A 16853-nucleotide genomic window follows, 5' to 3' on the forward strand; every position below is an offset into this window, starting at 1 on the left:
AGGACAAGCTGGTGTCTCTCAAGGTGGCCAATACTAGGAAGCATGACTTCCGTTCTTTCATGGAGACCTTCATCGTGGTCGCCACTCGGATTGCAGATGGGATTGACCTGGACGAGTTCGTTGCGCCTTCCAGCCCTCCCCAGGAGGGGTAAAAAACTATTATGCTTGATGATTTGAATTTGCCTCGGAATGTTGAGTGATTTTTGTAACCGCCAAACTTTAACAGGCTTGATGCCTGAGCACTTCCGGGTCCGTAGGACGTTATCCGAACTTGATTTGCCGTTGAAATACGTTTGCTTCTTTTGGAAAACTATCTCCTTTGGGTTGGAATATATGTTAGCATCTGAAATGCTCTTTTGCAGGTAGGAGTGAAGCACAAATTGCAGTCGACTTGTGCTCGTCATGTTTGGGCGAGTGCTTGGTTGCAGCCAAGCCTCCGAGTGGGAGGCTGGCTTACCACTCGGTAGGATTTTGTTTACTTAGGCGAGTACTTGGACTGCAGCTAAGCCTCCGAGTGGGAGATTTGCTCTCCATCGGCAGGATTTTTTAGAAACTTAGGCGAGCACTAGGCTGCAGCTAAGCCTCCGAGTGGGAGGTTTGCTCTCCACTCGGCAGGATTTTTTAGAAACTTAGGCGAGCACTGGGCTGCAGCTAAGCCTCCGAGTGGGAGGTTTGCTCTCCACTCGACAGGATTTTTTAGAAACTTAGGTGAGCACTGGGCTGCAGCTAAGCCCCCGAGTGGGAGGTTTGCTCTCCACTCGGTAGGATTTTCAAAAACTTAGGTGAGCACTGGGCTGCAGCTAAGCCCTCGAGTGGAAGGTTCGATCTCCACTCGGAAGGATTTTTTAGAAACTTAGGCGAGCACTGGGCTGCAGCTAAGCCCCTGAGTGGGAGGTTTGCTCTCCACTCGGTAGGATTTTTTAGAAACTTGGGCGAGCACTGGGCTGCAGCTAAGCCTCCGAGTGGGAGGTTTGCTCTCCACTCGGCAAGATTTTTTAGAAACTTAGGCGAGCACTGGGCTGCAGCTAAGCCCCCGAGTGGGAGGTTTGCTCTCCACTCGGTAGGATTTTCAAAAACTTAGGTGAGCACTGGGCTGCAGCTAAGCCCTCGAGTGTGAGGTTTGATCTCCACTCGGAAGGATTTTTTAGAAACTTAGGCGAGCACTGGGCTGCAGCTAAGCCCCCGAGTGGGATGTTTGCTCTCCACTCGGTAGGATTTTTTAGAAACTTAGGCGAGCGTTGGGATGCAGCTAAGCCCCCGAGTGGGAGGTTTGCTCTCCACTCGGTAGGATTTTCAAAACTTAGGCGAGCACTGGGCTGCAACTAAGCCCCCGAGTGGGAGGTTTGCTCTCCACTCGGTAGGATTTTCAAAAACTTAGGCGAGCGCTGGGCTGCAGCTAAGCCCCCGAGTGGGAGGTTTTCTCTCCACTCGGTAGGATTTTTTAGAAACTTAGGCGAGCGCTGGGCTGCAGCTAAGCCCCCGAGTGGGAGGTTTGCTCTCCAGTCGGTAGGATTTTCAAAAACTTAGGTGAGCACTGGGCTGTAGCTAAGCCCCCGAGTGGGAGGTTTGCTCTCCACTCGGTAGGATTTTCAAAAACTTAGGCGAGCACTGGGCTGCAGCTAAGCCCCCAAGTGGGAGGTTTGCTCTCCACTCGGTAGGATTTTCAAAAACTTAGGCGAGCACTGGGCTGCAGCTAAGCCCCTGAGTGGAAGGCTGGCTTACCACTCGGTAGGATTTTGTTTTAACTTAGGCGAAACGGATTCGCAGCTAAGCCTCCGAGTGGAAGGCTGGCTTACCACTCGGTAGGATTTTCACAAGCTTAGGCGAAACGGGTTCGCAACTAAGCCACCCACTAGGGGACAGATATATAAAAGCAATAACAATCACTAAGAAAATTATGAAACTCTTTGTCTTTGATGAAATACACTACAGGAGTACTTTTATTGCAACTCATCTGAGTGAAAAAACTTAAGTATAAAAAGGGCGGAGTAAGTCCGCGTTCCATGCTCTGGGCTCGTCAATCTGGTGCTCGACATTGTAAAGGCGGTATGCCCCATTATGGAGAACTTTGGTGACGATGAAGGGACCTTCCCAAGTAGGAGCAAGCTTGTATGGTTTCTGCTGATCCACTCGGAGAACTAAATCTCCCTCCTGGAAAGCTCGACTCTTCACATTTCTGGCATGGAAGCGACGCAAGTCCTGCTGGTAAATGGTCGGTCGGATCAAGGCTATCTCTCTTTCTTCTTCTAGAAGATCAACTGCGTCCTGTCGGGCCTGCTCTGCTTCGGCTTCGGTGTAAAGTTCGACTCGGGGTGCGTTGTGAAGCAGGTCACTCGGCAAGACTGCTTTGGCTCCGTAGACCAACAAGAACGGAGTCCTCCCAGTCGACCAATTCGGCGTGGTCCTCAACCCCCAAAGTACCGACGGAAGTTCGTCGACCCACGCACCAGCTGCGTGTTTGAGGTCGCGCATCAGTCGGGGTTTCAGTCCTTTGAGAATTAAGCCATTTGCTCGCTCTGCTTTTCCATTCGACTGGGGGTGAGCGACTGAAGCATAGTCGACTCGCGTACCCTGAGATGTGTAGAAGGCTCTGAACTCTTCGGAGTCAAAGTTTGACCCATTATCCATGATGATACTGTGGGGAACTCCGTATCTGAGCACCAACTCCCTGATGAAGCTGACGGCGGTGCCGGCGTCCAAATTCTTGATGGGTTTAGCCTCGATCCACTTAGTGAACTTGTCGACTGCTACCAACACATGGGTGTAGCCATTTCTGCCTGTCCTCAGAGGTCCAACCATATCCAGTCCCCACACAGCAAAAGGCCAGACGAGTGGAATGGTCTTCAAGGCCGAGGCGGGTTTGTGTGACATATTGGAGTAAAATTGACATCCTTCACATTTGTCGACTATCTCTTTCGCCATCTCATTTGCTCTGGGCCAATAAAAACCAGCTCGGTATGCTTTAGCCACGATGGTCCGAGAAGACGTATGATGGCCACAGGTCCCCGAGTGGATGTCGTTGAGAATCATTCGACCTTCCTCTGGTGTTATGCATTTCTGGCTGACTCCAGTCACACTTTCTCTGTATAACTGTCCCCTCATGACGGTGAAGGCTTTGGATCGGCGGACGATCTCCCGAGCCTCTTCTTCATTCTCGGGGAGATCTTTTCTCAAAATATAGGTGATATAGGGCACTGTCCAATCGGGAGTGATGACCAAAACTTCCATGATCAAGTCGACCACAGCTGGGACCTCGACTTCAGTCAGATCTGTGGCGCTTTTGGGTTGCGGGACTTCCTCAGTGAAAGGATCTTCTTGAACCGATGGTGTGTGAACATGCTCCAAAAACACACCACTCGGAATGGCTTCCCTCTTGGAACCTATCTTCGCCAAGTCATCGGCTGCTTGATTTTTCAGTCGGGGAACGTGATGGAGCTCTAATCCCTCGAATTTCTTCTCCAGCTTTCTGACTGCATTGCAGTATCCAGTCATGGCCGGGCTTCTGATGTCCCACTCCTTCATCACTTGGTTGAACACTAAGTCTGAGTCGCCGTAGACCATGGGGCGACGGACGCCAAGTGAAATGGCCATACGCAACCCGTACAAGAGTGCTTCGTATTCTGCTTCATTGTTGGAGGAATCAAAGTGAATCTGGAGTACATATCTAAGCTTATCTCCTCGGGGGGAAACCAAGACCACTCCGGCACCGGAACCATTCAACATTTTGGAGCCATCAAAGAACATAGTCCAGTGCTCCGAGTGAACTTGGGTCGGTAACTGCTGTTCAGTCCACTCGGCGAGGAACTCTGCTATTGCTTGGGACTTGATAGTTTTCTTTGCCTCAAATCTGATATCAAGGGGAAGAAGTTCAATCGCCCATTTTGCCACTCGACCAGTTGCGTCTCTGTTGTGCAGAATCTCTGATAAGGGGGCATCGGTGACAACTGTGATAATGTGGTCAGAGAAGTAATGGGCAACTTTCTTCGTGGTCATGTAAATTCCATACACAAGCTTCTGATAATGAGGGTATCGTTGCTTGGACGGGGTCAGGACTTTAGAAATGTAATACACTGGGCGCTGAACTTTGAAGGCTTTTCCTTCCTCTTCCCGCTCGATCGTAAGTACAGTGCTGACGACTTGTCCTGTGGCTGCAATGTAAAGCAGCAAAGGCTGTTTGCTGATTGGGGCAGCAAGCACCGGCTGGGTGGAAAGCAGGGTTTTTAACTCTGCAAACGCTGCATCAGCTTCTTGAGTCCACTCGAACTTGTCTGACTTCTTCATCAGTCGGTAAAGAGGCAATGCCTTTTCACCGAGGCGAGAGATGAATCAACTTAATGCGGCCAAGCATCCAGTAAGTTTCTGTACATCGTGCACACGCACGGGGCGTTTCATTCGGAGTATAGTGCCAACTTTTTCTGGGTTAGCATCGATTCCCCGTTCGGAAATGAGAAAACCAAGCAACTTTCCACCAGGAACTCCGAATGTGCATTTTGATGGATTAAGCTTGATATCATACCTCCTGAGGTTTGCAAATGTTTCAGCTAGGTCAGTCAGTAGGTCGGAACCTTTCCGTGACTTGACCACAATGTCATCCATGTATGCTTCCACATTCTGACTGATTTGAGTGAGCAAACACTTCTGAATCATCCTCATGAACGTGGCTCCGGCATTCTTGAGGCTGAATGGCATGGTGACATAACAGAAGCACCCGAATGGGGTGATGAAAGCCGTTTTGATCTCATCGGGTCCAAACAGACGGATCTGATGGTACCCGGAATAAGCGTCCAAGAAAGAAAGTCGCTCACATCCCGCAGTTGAGTCGACTATTTGGTCGATGCGGGGAAGAGGAAAATGATCTTTCGGGCAGGCCCGATTGATATGCTTGAAATCGATGCACATCCGAAGAGAATTGTCCTTTTTGGGGACCATGACGACATTGGCGAGCCACTCGGAGTGGTAAATCTCTCGGATAAACTCTGCTGCTAGGAGCCGAGCCACCTCTTCGCCAATGGCCTTTCTTTTCTGGACGGCGGACCGTCGCAGATGTTCCTTCACAGGTTTTGCCTTCGAGTCGACTCGTAGACGATGCTCAGCCAGTCCCCTGGGTACACCCGGCATGTCAGAAGGTTTCCATGCGAAGATGTCCCAGTTCTCACGGAGGAACTGGATGAGCGCTTCTTCCTATTTGGGGTCGAGTGTTGTGGAGATATGAGTCGGAGCAGCGTTTGGGTCGGTCGGGTGGATGTGAACGGGTTTTGTCTCACCGGACGACTGAAACGCTGATTCTGTGGCAGGCTTCTTGGCTCGCAACAAATCACTCGGGTCTGCATTCCTTTGGTGTTCCTGCCACTCTTCTGCCACCATCTGAGCATCGGCGATCTTTGAGCCCTTCTGGAAGCACTCCTCTGCCTTCTTGCGGTTACCGGTGACAGTGATCACGCCTTTAGGGCCTGTCATCTTCAGTTTGAGGTACACGTAACAAGGTCGAGCCATAAAACGTGCATATGCTGGCCTACCCAAAATTGCATGATAGGCACTTTGGAAATCCACAACCTCAAATGTCAGCTTCTCTTTGCGGAAATTCTTCGAATCACCAAAAACTACATCAAGAGCAATCTGACCGAGTGACGCGGCCTTCTTGCCAGGAATGACTCCATAAAAACTCATATTGCTCGTGCTCAGTCTGGACATCGGAATGCCCATCCCTTTCAGTGTCTCAGCATACAGTATATTCAAACTGCTGCCGCCATCCATCAACACTTTGGTCAGTCGAGTGCCCTCAACGACCGGGTCGACCACCAACGCTTGCCTCCCAGGGGTGGCTATGTGTGTAGGGTGATCAGATTGATCGAATGTAATGGCAGTCTGAGACCACTTCAGGTAATTGGGTGTTGATGGAGCAGCCATGTTTACCTCTCTGTTTATAACTTTCAGTCGGTGTTTGCTCTCAACATCGGCAAAAATCATCAAGGTGGAATTGACCCACGGGTATTCTCCGTCACTATCCTCCTTGTCCTCAACTTTGTCCGACTCTTTCTCTTTGTCCTTGGGTTGCTTCCCTTGGAACTGCTGAATCAGGAGTCGACATTGCCGAGTGGTGTGCTTCGGGTAGATGAAATTACCCTCTTCGTCTTTCTTAGTGTGGATGTGACATGGCAGATCCAACACGTCATTTCCTTCCTTATCTTTTACCTTCTTGGGGTTCCAAGGCCCCTTGGGTTTCCCTTTGAATTTTCCTTGGTTCAGGGCCAAGGCTTCTCCAGGTGCGGCTGGCTCGGCTTTGCGCCTTTGCTTCCGACTGGAATTTCCACCCCCGGTGTCCTGGGCGACTGACTTGTGTTTGCCGCTCCGGAGTCGATCCTCTTCCTCACCATTGGCATATTTGGTGGCTATTTCCATCATTCGACTCAGAGACATGTCTCCGGTTCGACCAAATTTCAGGCTTAGCTCTCTGTTCTTTACACCCTCTTTGAAGGCGCAGACTGCCTGGTGATCGGACACATTTTCCACTGTATGATGCAGTGTGATCCATCTCTGGATGTAATCCCTCAGAGTCTCATTCGACTTTTGTACACAAGATTGGAGCTCTGTCAATCCTGCTGGCCACTTGCACGTTCCTTCGAATGTCCTGACAAACACTCGGGAGAGGTCCTCCCACGTGTAGATGCTGTTGGGCATCAACTGATTCAACCATGCCCTGGCTGACCCTTCCAACATGAGGGGCAGATGCTTCATGGCCACCTCGTCATTTCCACCGCCGATCTGAACAGCCACTCGGTAGTCCTCAAGCCAAGTGTCGGGCTTAGACTCACCGTTGAACTTGCTGACTCCAGTCGCCAACCTGAAGTTGAGAGGAATCACCGTGGCTCTGATGGCTCTGCTGAAGCACTCTGGTCCGGAGACGTGTACTCGGCTGCTGGTGGGTATGTCTCTGTCATTACCCTCTCTGTGGGATCTGTTTCGGTCGACCAGACCCTGAACGATGGTGGATCTCGCGTCAAAGCCTGGTTCTCTAGGGTCGAATGGAATTCTTCGTCCGCCACTGTACTCGCGTCTGTCATCTGGCTGCCGAGGCATATATGATCCACCCCTCCGGGGAGGAGTGGGCACTCGACGTCGATCATTGCGATCGACTCGGTGATCATCCTGCTCATAGTTCCTGTACTGATCGTGTCGGTCACCACGCCCTTCACGCCTCAGGGGCGATCTGGGGCTATGAGCCGACTGGACTGTATTCGCCGCCACGGACCTGCTATGAATCCTGTTCCGCGACTGCGATATAGCTGAATTCTGATCTCCAGCTGCCCGGAGCAAATCCCTGATCTGCAGCAAGCCTCTGCCAGCCTCTGACTGGGAAGGCTGAATCGACTCTATTATACGTGTTGCAGCTGCTAAATTCTGGATTGGAGTGCAGTATACCTGAGTCGGAGGTTTAAAGAGTTGGCGTCGACTGGAGTCCGGAATCCGTTGCCGTGCGCGCTCGTCGAGTGCTCGCTGAAGGTTCTCCAGTCGAGTGCGCTCAACCAGGTTGGCCAAGCGCGCATCCTCTAAGGCGCGAGCCTCAGGGGTTTCTCCAACAATCGGAGTATGAAGCGCATCCATGTTCCGGCGGCGAAGCTCTTCCCTCTGCTGTGAGTCGAGGGGCTCGGGGCGGTACTCCTCATGGTCGTGCGATGGGTCGCCTCCGCCGTTGCCTCCCTCGGTGCCAGGAAAACCGGGGGGAACATGCGGTCCATTGACCATCAAGACCTCTGCCGCCGGATCACTGCTGTCGCATTCGGATGCAGTCTCTGCGGAGCCAGTCGACAGGTCGAACAGGCCGTAGAGAGATTCGCCGGGCTTGATTGCCGCGACTTGGGCAGTGGTCGACTGGCGAGCCACTGCGTGCCTCACCCACTGCTGAAGCCTCGACCGACCGGAGCGCTTACACCGGCGGGAAGCTGGGAGGGAGGATGACACAAAAACCGGCCGATACTGAGTCGACGGTTGCCGCAGAAGGACGCCGCGGACGCACGCTCGAAAATGCGTAGCTACGAGGACCGAGAGCGCATCCACGTTGAGCGGGGCCTCCAGCAGCCAGGCAGAGTCGTCGGCGATGAACGTGAGTGCGCCAAGACGGATCTCGCGGCCCTCAACCAAAACTCCACCTGAAACCATGATGATGGGAATCGAAAAGATTGCAACTTCTCCAACAAGTCGCTAAGACACCTGCCCCAAGGTGGGCGCCAACTATCGTGGTTCTAAGTCTGACAGTAGAATGGGGGGTAGGTATGGAGAGGCAAGATCCTAGCTATGGAGTAGTTGTACACACGAGTGTTTTACGAGTTCAGGCCCTTCTCAGAGGAAGTAATAGCCCTACGTCTCGGAGCCCGGAGGCGGTCGACTGGTTTATGTGTATATGGGTTACAGGGGTGCGAACCCTTCTACCAGTGGAGGGGGGCGGCTTATATAGAGGACGCCAGGACCCCAGCCAGCCCATGTAGCATAGGGTTAAAGTACATTAAGGCCTGGCGTTACTGGTAACGCCCTACATAAAGTGTCATCATGACCATTAAGACTACTTAATTACAGACCGTTTGGATACAAAGTAGATCTTGAACTCCTGGTGGTCGAGTGAGTCTTCATGGTCGAGTGTCTTCAGGTTCGTCGAGTGTCTTCTAGCCGGTCAAGTGGAATCCCTCTTGGTCGACTGAAAGACGGCTTCTTCTAAGAGATGTCCTTGGGGAGGGTACTTTGGACAGGTCCGTAACCCTACCCTAGGTACATGACTTCATCAGCCACCACAAGATCTTCATCATCCGACGATGAATCGTCCGACGAATAAAGGAAGTGATGAAAGAAAAACTCGTCTCCACTGTCCATATCTTTGATGGCAAAAGGTCGAACACCTTCCGGTCGTGGTGGCGAAGAGGCCGCGATGATCACCTCGATGCAGCAGGGGTGGTTGCCGGCCGGCTACTGGCCGCTCTGGAGCTCTCGTCGGAATCCGCCTTGGTCCGTCGCCGGCAGTCGTGTCCCCTCCGCCACGGGCAAGGACGGCGACGGCCAAACCTCCCCCGATAGACGACTAAAACTACGGCGAAAGCGCGGGCATGGTGGCGGCCATGTCGAGACGTAGTTTGGTATGGACGGCGGGGGGCTGCGCGATGAGGAGGCGGTCGGAGAATAGGGGCGGCGCCGGCGGCGGGGTGGGACGGGGAGAGAGGGTGAAGCATTGGGAGCGGAGGGACTGCTAGTGTCCCCGACAGGCCGGACACGGGGGGGACAAGGGCGTGCGTCGCGGCCGTCCGCGCGCGTCCGTTTCACCCCAAACCGAGCGCAAGTTTGGGCCGGGGATGGGTCGAAAACAGACGGAATCCGGACATTTGTCCGTTTGAGGCCGCGTGCTGGGCCGCCCTGTTTGGCCCTTTTGACCCAAACGGACAGGGCCGGACAGGATAGGGTCACGCGGTGGAGTTGGCCTAAACGACCACAGTTTTAGAAGGAAAATGTCCTCGGGAGAAACTGTCGTGTTGTTCAGAATAAACTGCCAACCCTCATACAACCTAAAACCACCATCTATACGTTCGCAAAATGCCAACGCCTCCTAGCGGACGTTCGCTAGCTAAGAGGGTCCAAAAGATAAACAGAGGATGGGGACCACCTGTCAGCCCTCCATCTTATTTCCCATCTCTTCTCCTTACTCCTCGTCTTGTCCACCTGAGCAAGTTATCCACATAGACAAGCCATGTCATCTAGACAACTAGGTCCCACTGGTTAAAACAATGTTAAAACGAGCAAAACGTGATATCGGTGTTATGTGTCACATACCTGACGTAAGGGAGGGAGTAGACGTTAAACTCTGTAGCGCCCGCGTCGCCTCGCCCAAGGCGGCTCAGGCGTCCCTTGCCAAACCCTAGCACCGCCACCCTCCTTCCCTGCACCTGCTGCCGCGCTGTCGCCAGAGGACACCGCCGGGCGAAGCCTGTTGGGCTGACGGCGGTGGCGGGGCCTCCTCCCGCGGCTACACCCAGATCTGGTGGGCACAGATGAGGGCGGCGCATCGGCGCTTGCTGGGACGCGAGGTCCTGCCGGGGCTCGATGGTGTCACATCCCTAGCTCCTCGCATTGCACTAGGCTAGCTTCATGTGTGCATCATCTTTAAATTTCTAAAACCTGAACTGAGGATTGTTGAAACCTCAAAAATCTAGTTAAAAGAAGGGCAAAGAACCCTGGAAAATGCATTCAATATTTCCAAAATGGCCTTAAATAATGTTGGTTATATTTTGGCAAAGGTTTTGCACCAAACCAAAAATAATTAACATTTTTAAGGAATTATTTTGAGCATTGAATTTAAATCAATATTGTATTTGGATTTGGTTTTATATTCTTAATATATGGAATATAATTTTAGATAACTCTGAAATAATTTATGTGCCTTTGATAATTCCATTGTGCAATATAAAAATATTCAGAGGAATGTTGTCATCGTTTTTACATTTGTTGGAATTTAAAAATAGTGGCAAAATGTATAAATAAAGGAAAACAGAACAAAAATTAAAATAGAGCAGAAGACCCACCTGGTCCAATTACCTGGCCTAGTTCCTCCAGCCGGCCCAGCCCATCTTGCCCGTGCCAGTCATCACCTACCTCTGCCAGTAGGCAGAGGAGGGAGACAGCGCACGCGTGCCCGAGGCGCCACGCCTCCTCCCTGCTCGCCTGCCTCACCCAGCGCCTCGAAGCCGCTCCTCGGCGCCGCCCCGACCCCCTGGACGTCTCACTTTCCCCTTGGTTCTCTCCCTCGTCCTCTCCCCGTCGTGGCCGACGCAGCAGCGCCCGCGCCGTCGTAGTAGCCGCAACCACCGTCGCCCCCTCGCCTCCCCGACGTGTCCCCGAGCTTCGCCACCGTCCGCTTCGTCGAGTAGCCGAGCCCTGAGCGCTCGCACACCCCGGAGACGCCTCCTCAACCTCGTCGCCCCGTCACCGTCCGGCCATCCCCGAGCCCGCTTCGACGCCTGCTGCAACCGCTGTGAGCCCCTGCGTCGAACCCCCCCTCTCCTCCGCTTCATTTGCTCGCTGTAGAAGCCGCCCCCTTGCTGACCGTAGCACGCCGTCGCACAAACTCGTCGCCGACGAGGCTCCGGTGACCAAATGGTCCCGTGCATATGTCCGTTGTCTTCGTGAGCGCCTGTAGCACCCGTAGGAACTAACTGTTGCTCCTCTCGTGCACCGTGTCATCGTTTTCATCGGCACCCGAACTTCGGCGGCCGCAAAAGTGCTCGCCGCTGTTGACTCCGTCCACCCCCGCTCGAACCACGGCCACCCATAGATGTGCCTCGCTTCCCTCTTTCAAAAGCGCCCTTCCGCTCGTCAAATGGTGGCCTATAGGCAAAACTCAAGCCACTCCAGTGTGCCTCCGCCGCGTTTTGGTCGCCGCCGGCATAACTCCGGCGAGGGTGACGTGGAAGATTAGTTAGGGCTAATGACGCACTTAGTCAACCCCTGGTGACACTCACAGCAGGGCTCCACTGACTAATTAAACTTAGATTAGTTTCTGCTTAGTATTAACTAATCACAATGGCCCCACGCATCAGCATTGACCATGCTGACGTGGCCATTGACTGGGTCCACATGTCAAGGACCCAAACTAGCACCGTGACACTGACCTGTGGGACTCACTGGTCAGGTTTGACTTGGACCCGGTCCGTTGACCAGTTGACGTCACAGTGACACAGTGCTGACGCAATAAGTCATTTTCTGGATTAAAACAATTCAAGAAATTCCAAAAAATGCTTTAAGCTTCAAAAATTCATAGAAAATAATCTATAACTCAGAATGAAATAAGTTGTATATGAAAAATGATCAGATAAATCCAATCTATCCATCTGCACTGGTTTCATGCATGTTAAAGCAACTTAAACCTGTTGTTTATATCAAAACATGGTAATGCACTTCATAAATTCATAGTTTGAGTTTGAACTTGAACCTTGGGTTCAAAATAACTCAAACCCATCTGGTTGTAGTTGCATTAGGCCAACACACTCATATTGCCATGTCATGATCATGCATCATATTGTGCATTGCATTTATTGTGTTTCCTTCTGTAATGCCGGTATTTGTCCCCTCTCACTAGACGTGATACCGACGATGAGATTGATGACACCGATGAAGAGCTATACTATATTCAGAAGTGCCAGGCAAGCAAAACCCCCTTGTTCATTCCGATACACAATCCCACTTTCTCGCTTCTGCTCTCTTTTACTGCATTAGGACAACAACGATACAACTGTTACATGCTGCGGTAGTTGAACCCCTTTTCCTTTGCATGACCTGTCATTGCCACAGTAAACAGATGAAACCCACTCGCATGAGTAGGAGTTGTTTGAGCCCTGATGTGCCTACTCATTCATGCTTGTTTGTCATGCTTGTTATACTTAGAGTTGTGTCAGGTCTGATTCATCGGGGATGAATTGGAACGTTGTGAACATGTCCTACTGTGTGTGAGCTAAGTGTGTGAACACGATTTGGTAAAGGTAGCGGTGAGAGGCCATGTAGGAGTACATGGTGGGTTGTCTCATTGAAGCCGTCCTCAAGAACTGAGTTCTGTGTTTGTGATCCATGAAACAGTTACTACCATGCATTGGGCCTGAAACCAATGGACCCTCTCGGCTTCTTAATCACCCTTGTCCTCTGTCCAGGAGTTGCAAGTAGTTTCTGGTGTTTGTAGTATGCTGGAGGCCATGCGCAACGCTGACCCGAGGGGTGGGCTGTTATGCGGTAGGCACGTGGCACGGTGTATCGGGTGCCCATTTGGTGTCGCGGGAACCCTGCACACATCGTTCAGGGCCGTATGTGGAAACCTCGGCTGGACTCCCCTGCGGATGGAACATGAATAGGCGATAAACCTGGACTAGAGACTTGAGTGTTTAGGTAGGCCGTGGCCGACACCCTCGTTGGGATTCCGCTTGAAGGTTGCCGAGTACATGTCGTGTAAACGGCGGTAAGTGGTGAGAGCGTGTGTGAAGAAGTACACCCCTGCAGGGTTAACATAATCTATTCAAATAGCTGCGTCCGCGGTAAAGGACCTTTGGGTTGCCTATACAGTTCATAGACAAGTGAAAGTGGATACTCTAAAATATGCAAGATAAGCGTGAGTGCTATGGATGGCGTTCTCGTAGGGAGACGGGAGCGGATCCATAGTGGTGTATTGGTTGGTGATTATGTGGACTCGTGTGCGCCACCTCAAAAGAGTTACCTGCAGTCGTAGTTCAGGATAGCCATCGAGTTAAAGCTGGCTTGCTGCAGTTAAACCCCACCATCCCCTTTGTTGACAATGATGCATATGTAGTTAGTTCTGATGTAAGTCTTGCTGGGTACATTTGTACTCACGTTTTCTTAATTCATGTTTTGCAGAGAGACCTCTGTCTCGCTAGTAGTTCCACGTGGACTTCGACGTTTAGCTTGTTACCTCAGCTACGATCTTGTGCCCTCGGCAGGATCTGGTAGATAGTCAGGCTTCTCAGCCTTTTTCATTTGTAGATGTCTGTACTCAGACATGTTAAGCTTCCGCTTGTGCTTTGACTTGTATGCTCTGAATGCTGGGTCGAGAGACCCATGTTTGTAATATCTCGCTCATCGGAGCCTATTGAATAAATACTTGAGTTGTAGAGTCATGTTGTGATGCCATGTTGTATTTGCACATATCGAGCATATTGTGTGTACAGTATTGAAATGCTTGGTATGTGTGGGATCTGACTATCTAGTTGTTTATCCTTGGTAGCCTCTCTTACCGGGAAATGTCTCCTAGTGCTTCGACTGAGCCTTGGTAGCTTGCTACTGCTCTGGAACACTTAGGCTGGCCGGCATGTGTCCTTCTTTTTTCCTGTGTCTGTCCCTTCGGGGAAATGTCACGCGGTGTCTACCGGATTCCTGTTAGCCTGCTACAGCCCGGTTTACCGGAGTCCTGCTAGCCCGGTTGCTACAGCCCGGATTCACTCGCTGATGACCGACATGTTCGTTGCTGGGTCATGTATGCCTGTCCCTGTAAGTTAGTGCCACTTTGGGTGCATGACTAGCCATGTCAGCCCAGGCTCCTTGTCATATGGATGCTAGTGACACTATCATATACGTGTGCCAAAAGGCGCAAACGGTCCCGGGCCTGGTAAGGCGACACCCATGTGAATACCGTGCGTGAGGCTGCAAAGTGATATGAGGTGTTACATGCTAGATCAGTGTGGCATTGAGTCGGGGTCCTGACAGACGGCTTGCTGGATACGGGCGACTGTCCCTGGCGGATGGTCTCGGATAGCAACGGTGGGCGCGCACAAGCATGGATGGACGGACGCTAGATGGGTGATGCCGCTGCCAGGGCCATGGATTTGTTCCAGCGATGTGTGGAATTGTTCGAGAGCGTATGGCTTCATGCATCCCCACGGGTGGGCAAGCACTTGTTTTGGTCTGGCCTCCCCTCACCGGTAGACAGGAGCTCAGGTGGTGGTGGTGATTCAGATTTTGATTGGCGTATTTGGTGGTGGATGCAAACTATGTAGCTTTGACCTCCCGTGGCTCCATGGCGGCTGTGGCCACTGAAAATCTTTGTGAGGGTTCATCTCTCCAGATTCGGTGCTTCCGTGATGAGATGCAAACGATGGATGGTGGCTTGACGCAGAGGAATGATTGTGCAGCGACATCATTCATATCACGTGTAGCTGCTCAGATTGAGGAAAAGTTGTGGTGACGTCACATGAATGACTACAATGGTGGTGCTTCTCGAGCACCTAGTATCGAGCTCTGGGGTGAAAGCCCAGGTCTGACCTGAGTTGGTTATACTGGCAATGGCGACATTCGTACATCGTTACCTTGTTGAAGGCATTGCTCGGATATGCTCAGACCGTTTCTTCAGGGTGAAAACCTAGATTCTATCCTTCGGTGGTTGGATCCGGTGAAGCAGGCGCCTAAGGGTTGCTCCCTTTGTGAAGGCGTTGCTGTTGGAGAATCTCGTCGTTCAGGTGTTGTCATGAAATGGTTGGTGCAGACATGGTCTTTCCTATAGTTTGCCGATCAAGGATCGGATCACTTAGTTTTCTTTTTTTTGCCTCGCCTATGCATAGCTTTGGTCTTATATGACTTTGCTATTTACCCGCATGTGCTTTTGTGTGTTAGTGTTGGCTGTGTGCATCCTAGCTATGCAGAGGCCGGGTGTGTGCTCATAATGTTTGTATTCTCTTGATACTTTGTTTTGAGCCAACAAAATCCGCCCTTTATCAAAAAAATGTGTCACATACCTACCCCAGTTGTGGTGGCATTTTAGGCCTTCATCGGTTTGTAGGATTACTATGGGATAGGATTTTTAGAGAAAAATATATATTCTTTGGAGCCCTTTGGTTTATAGTAATCAATCCTTCTCATTTCAAAGGAAAAAATAGTAGCTTAGACACAATGGAAAATTTTCTATCCTATGCATCAAATGACATCTTTTTCTCTACATGGATTGAGATACATGTCATCTCATTCCCATGATTTTCCTATTCCTATGAACCAAAGGTGGCCTTATGGTTTTAGTGATCGTTGATGGTTTTCTAATAACCTTCCCCCAATTGTGGTGGTTTTGCGTCATTTACTTGATGATGTGGGACAACAATTATGCATCATCTTTTGTTGTATGAGAAACCCGTGGACAACGCATGTCCTCACAGTAGGCTTGTTTCATTGTTTGTAATTTATTTGTTTTATATTATGGAATCTCTGTTCGTGGCTATAATCTTAGCCTGGTTTTTGCACTATGTTGTGAAGGAAAATTTCCTCCTCACAAGCTTCTGGCGACGTGAATCATTCTTTTCTCACAAACTTCTGGAAGAGACTGGACTAGCTTTTATTCCCTAGTTTCTTTTAATGGCATTTCAAATGTTTGTAAGTGTTTCAGGAAATGCCAAACGACTCCCAATAGGATACGATACTGGTATATATAATTTTATGTACATGTTGAAAAAAATGGGAATACATATTTGACCTATGTTTTGTTCATGTCCTTTTGGGTGTCCCGACATTCCTAGAATGTCTAGAAGGAGCGAAACCATGAGGCATCTTGAAGGGGGAAAACATAGCACCCAATCTACATGGCGTTCATGCGGTCCACGCCACCGCGGAAGTCGTTTGGCATGTGTACCCAGAAGTGGTGATCTATATATCACGAGGTTTATTCATGAGATTGGAGGATGTAACCAACCAATCGATCGATTGGTTATGTAGCTTACATGACATTGACACCAAGGTTTATGTTAGTTGGGATGTGAGGCCTGAGGGCATGTTAGTGACCAATCAAAGTGAAATGCATGTAGATTTATCCCCTTCCCTCTCCCTTTTATTAATGATTTTTTCAATTATGAGAAACATCCGGCTGATTAGTTGCTTGGTGATCGATGATGTGCTTCTAGCTCTGATCCATTTCTCCTTTGTGGTCCTCTTGAGTGTTTTGTGGACAAATCCATTGAGAAGGACGCTGAATAAGTGGTGTATGTGGAGAGAATTCTTTCCTACCTTTAGGGGCGAATCTAGGGGTGCCGTGCGTGCCATGACACCCTATAAAAATAAAAAATAGTTTATATAAGTACATTAACCTTAACTTTTGGACTATTGGTTGGATTTACTATGACGTTTAGGCACAATCATACTAGGTTTGTGAAATTTCTCTAAAACTTTTAGCTATGTATTGACATTTGGCACCCCCAATAATTTGATCCTTAGGTCCACCACTGCCCCTCTTTTGGGGAAGCTGCAATGCATGTTGGATTTAATTCTGTACTTCCATGTTCATTTTTTTAGGATATGCACGAGCGTGCATATCATATATTAGAGAAGGAGAGGGGGTAAATAGC

This window comes from Triticum aestivum, chromosome 5B, assembly GCF_018294505.1.
Source record: "Triticum aestivum cultivar Chinese Spring chromosome 5B, IWGSC CS RefSeq v2.1, whole genome shotgun sequence".
Classification (NCBI taxonomy): domain Eukaryota; kingdom Viridiplantae; phylum Streptophyta; class Magnoliopsida; order Poales; family Poaceae; genus Triticum; species Triticum aestivum.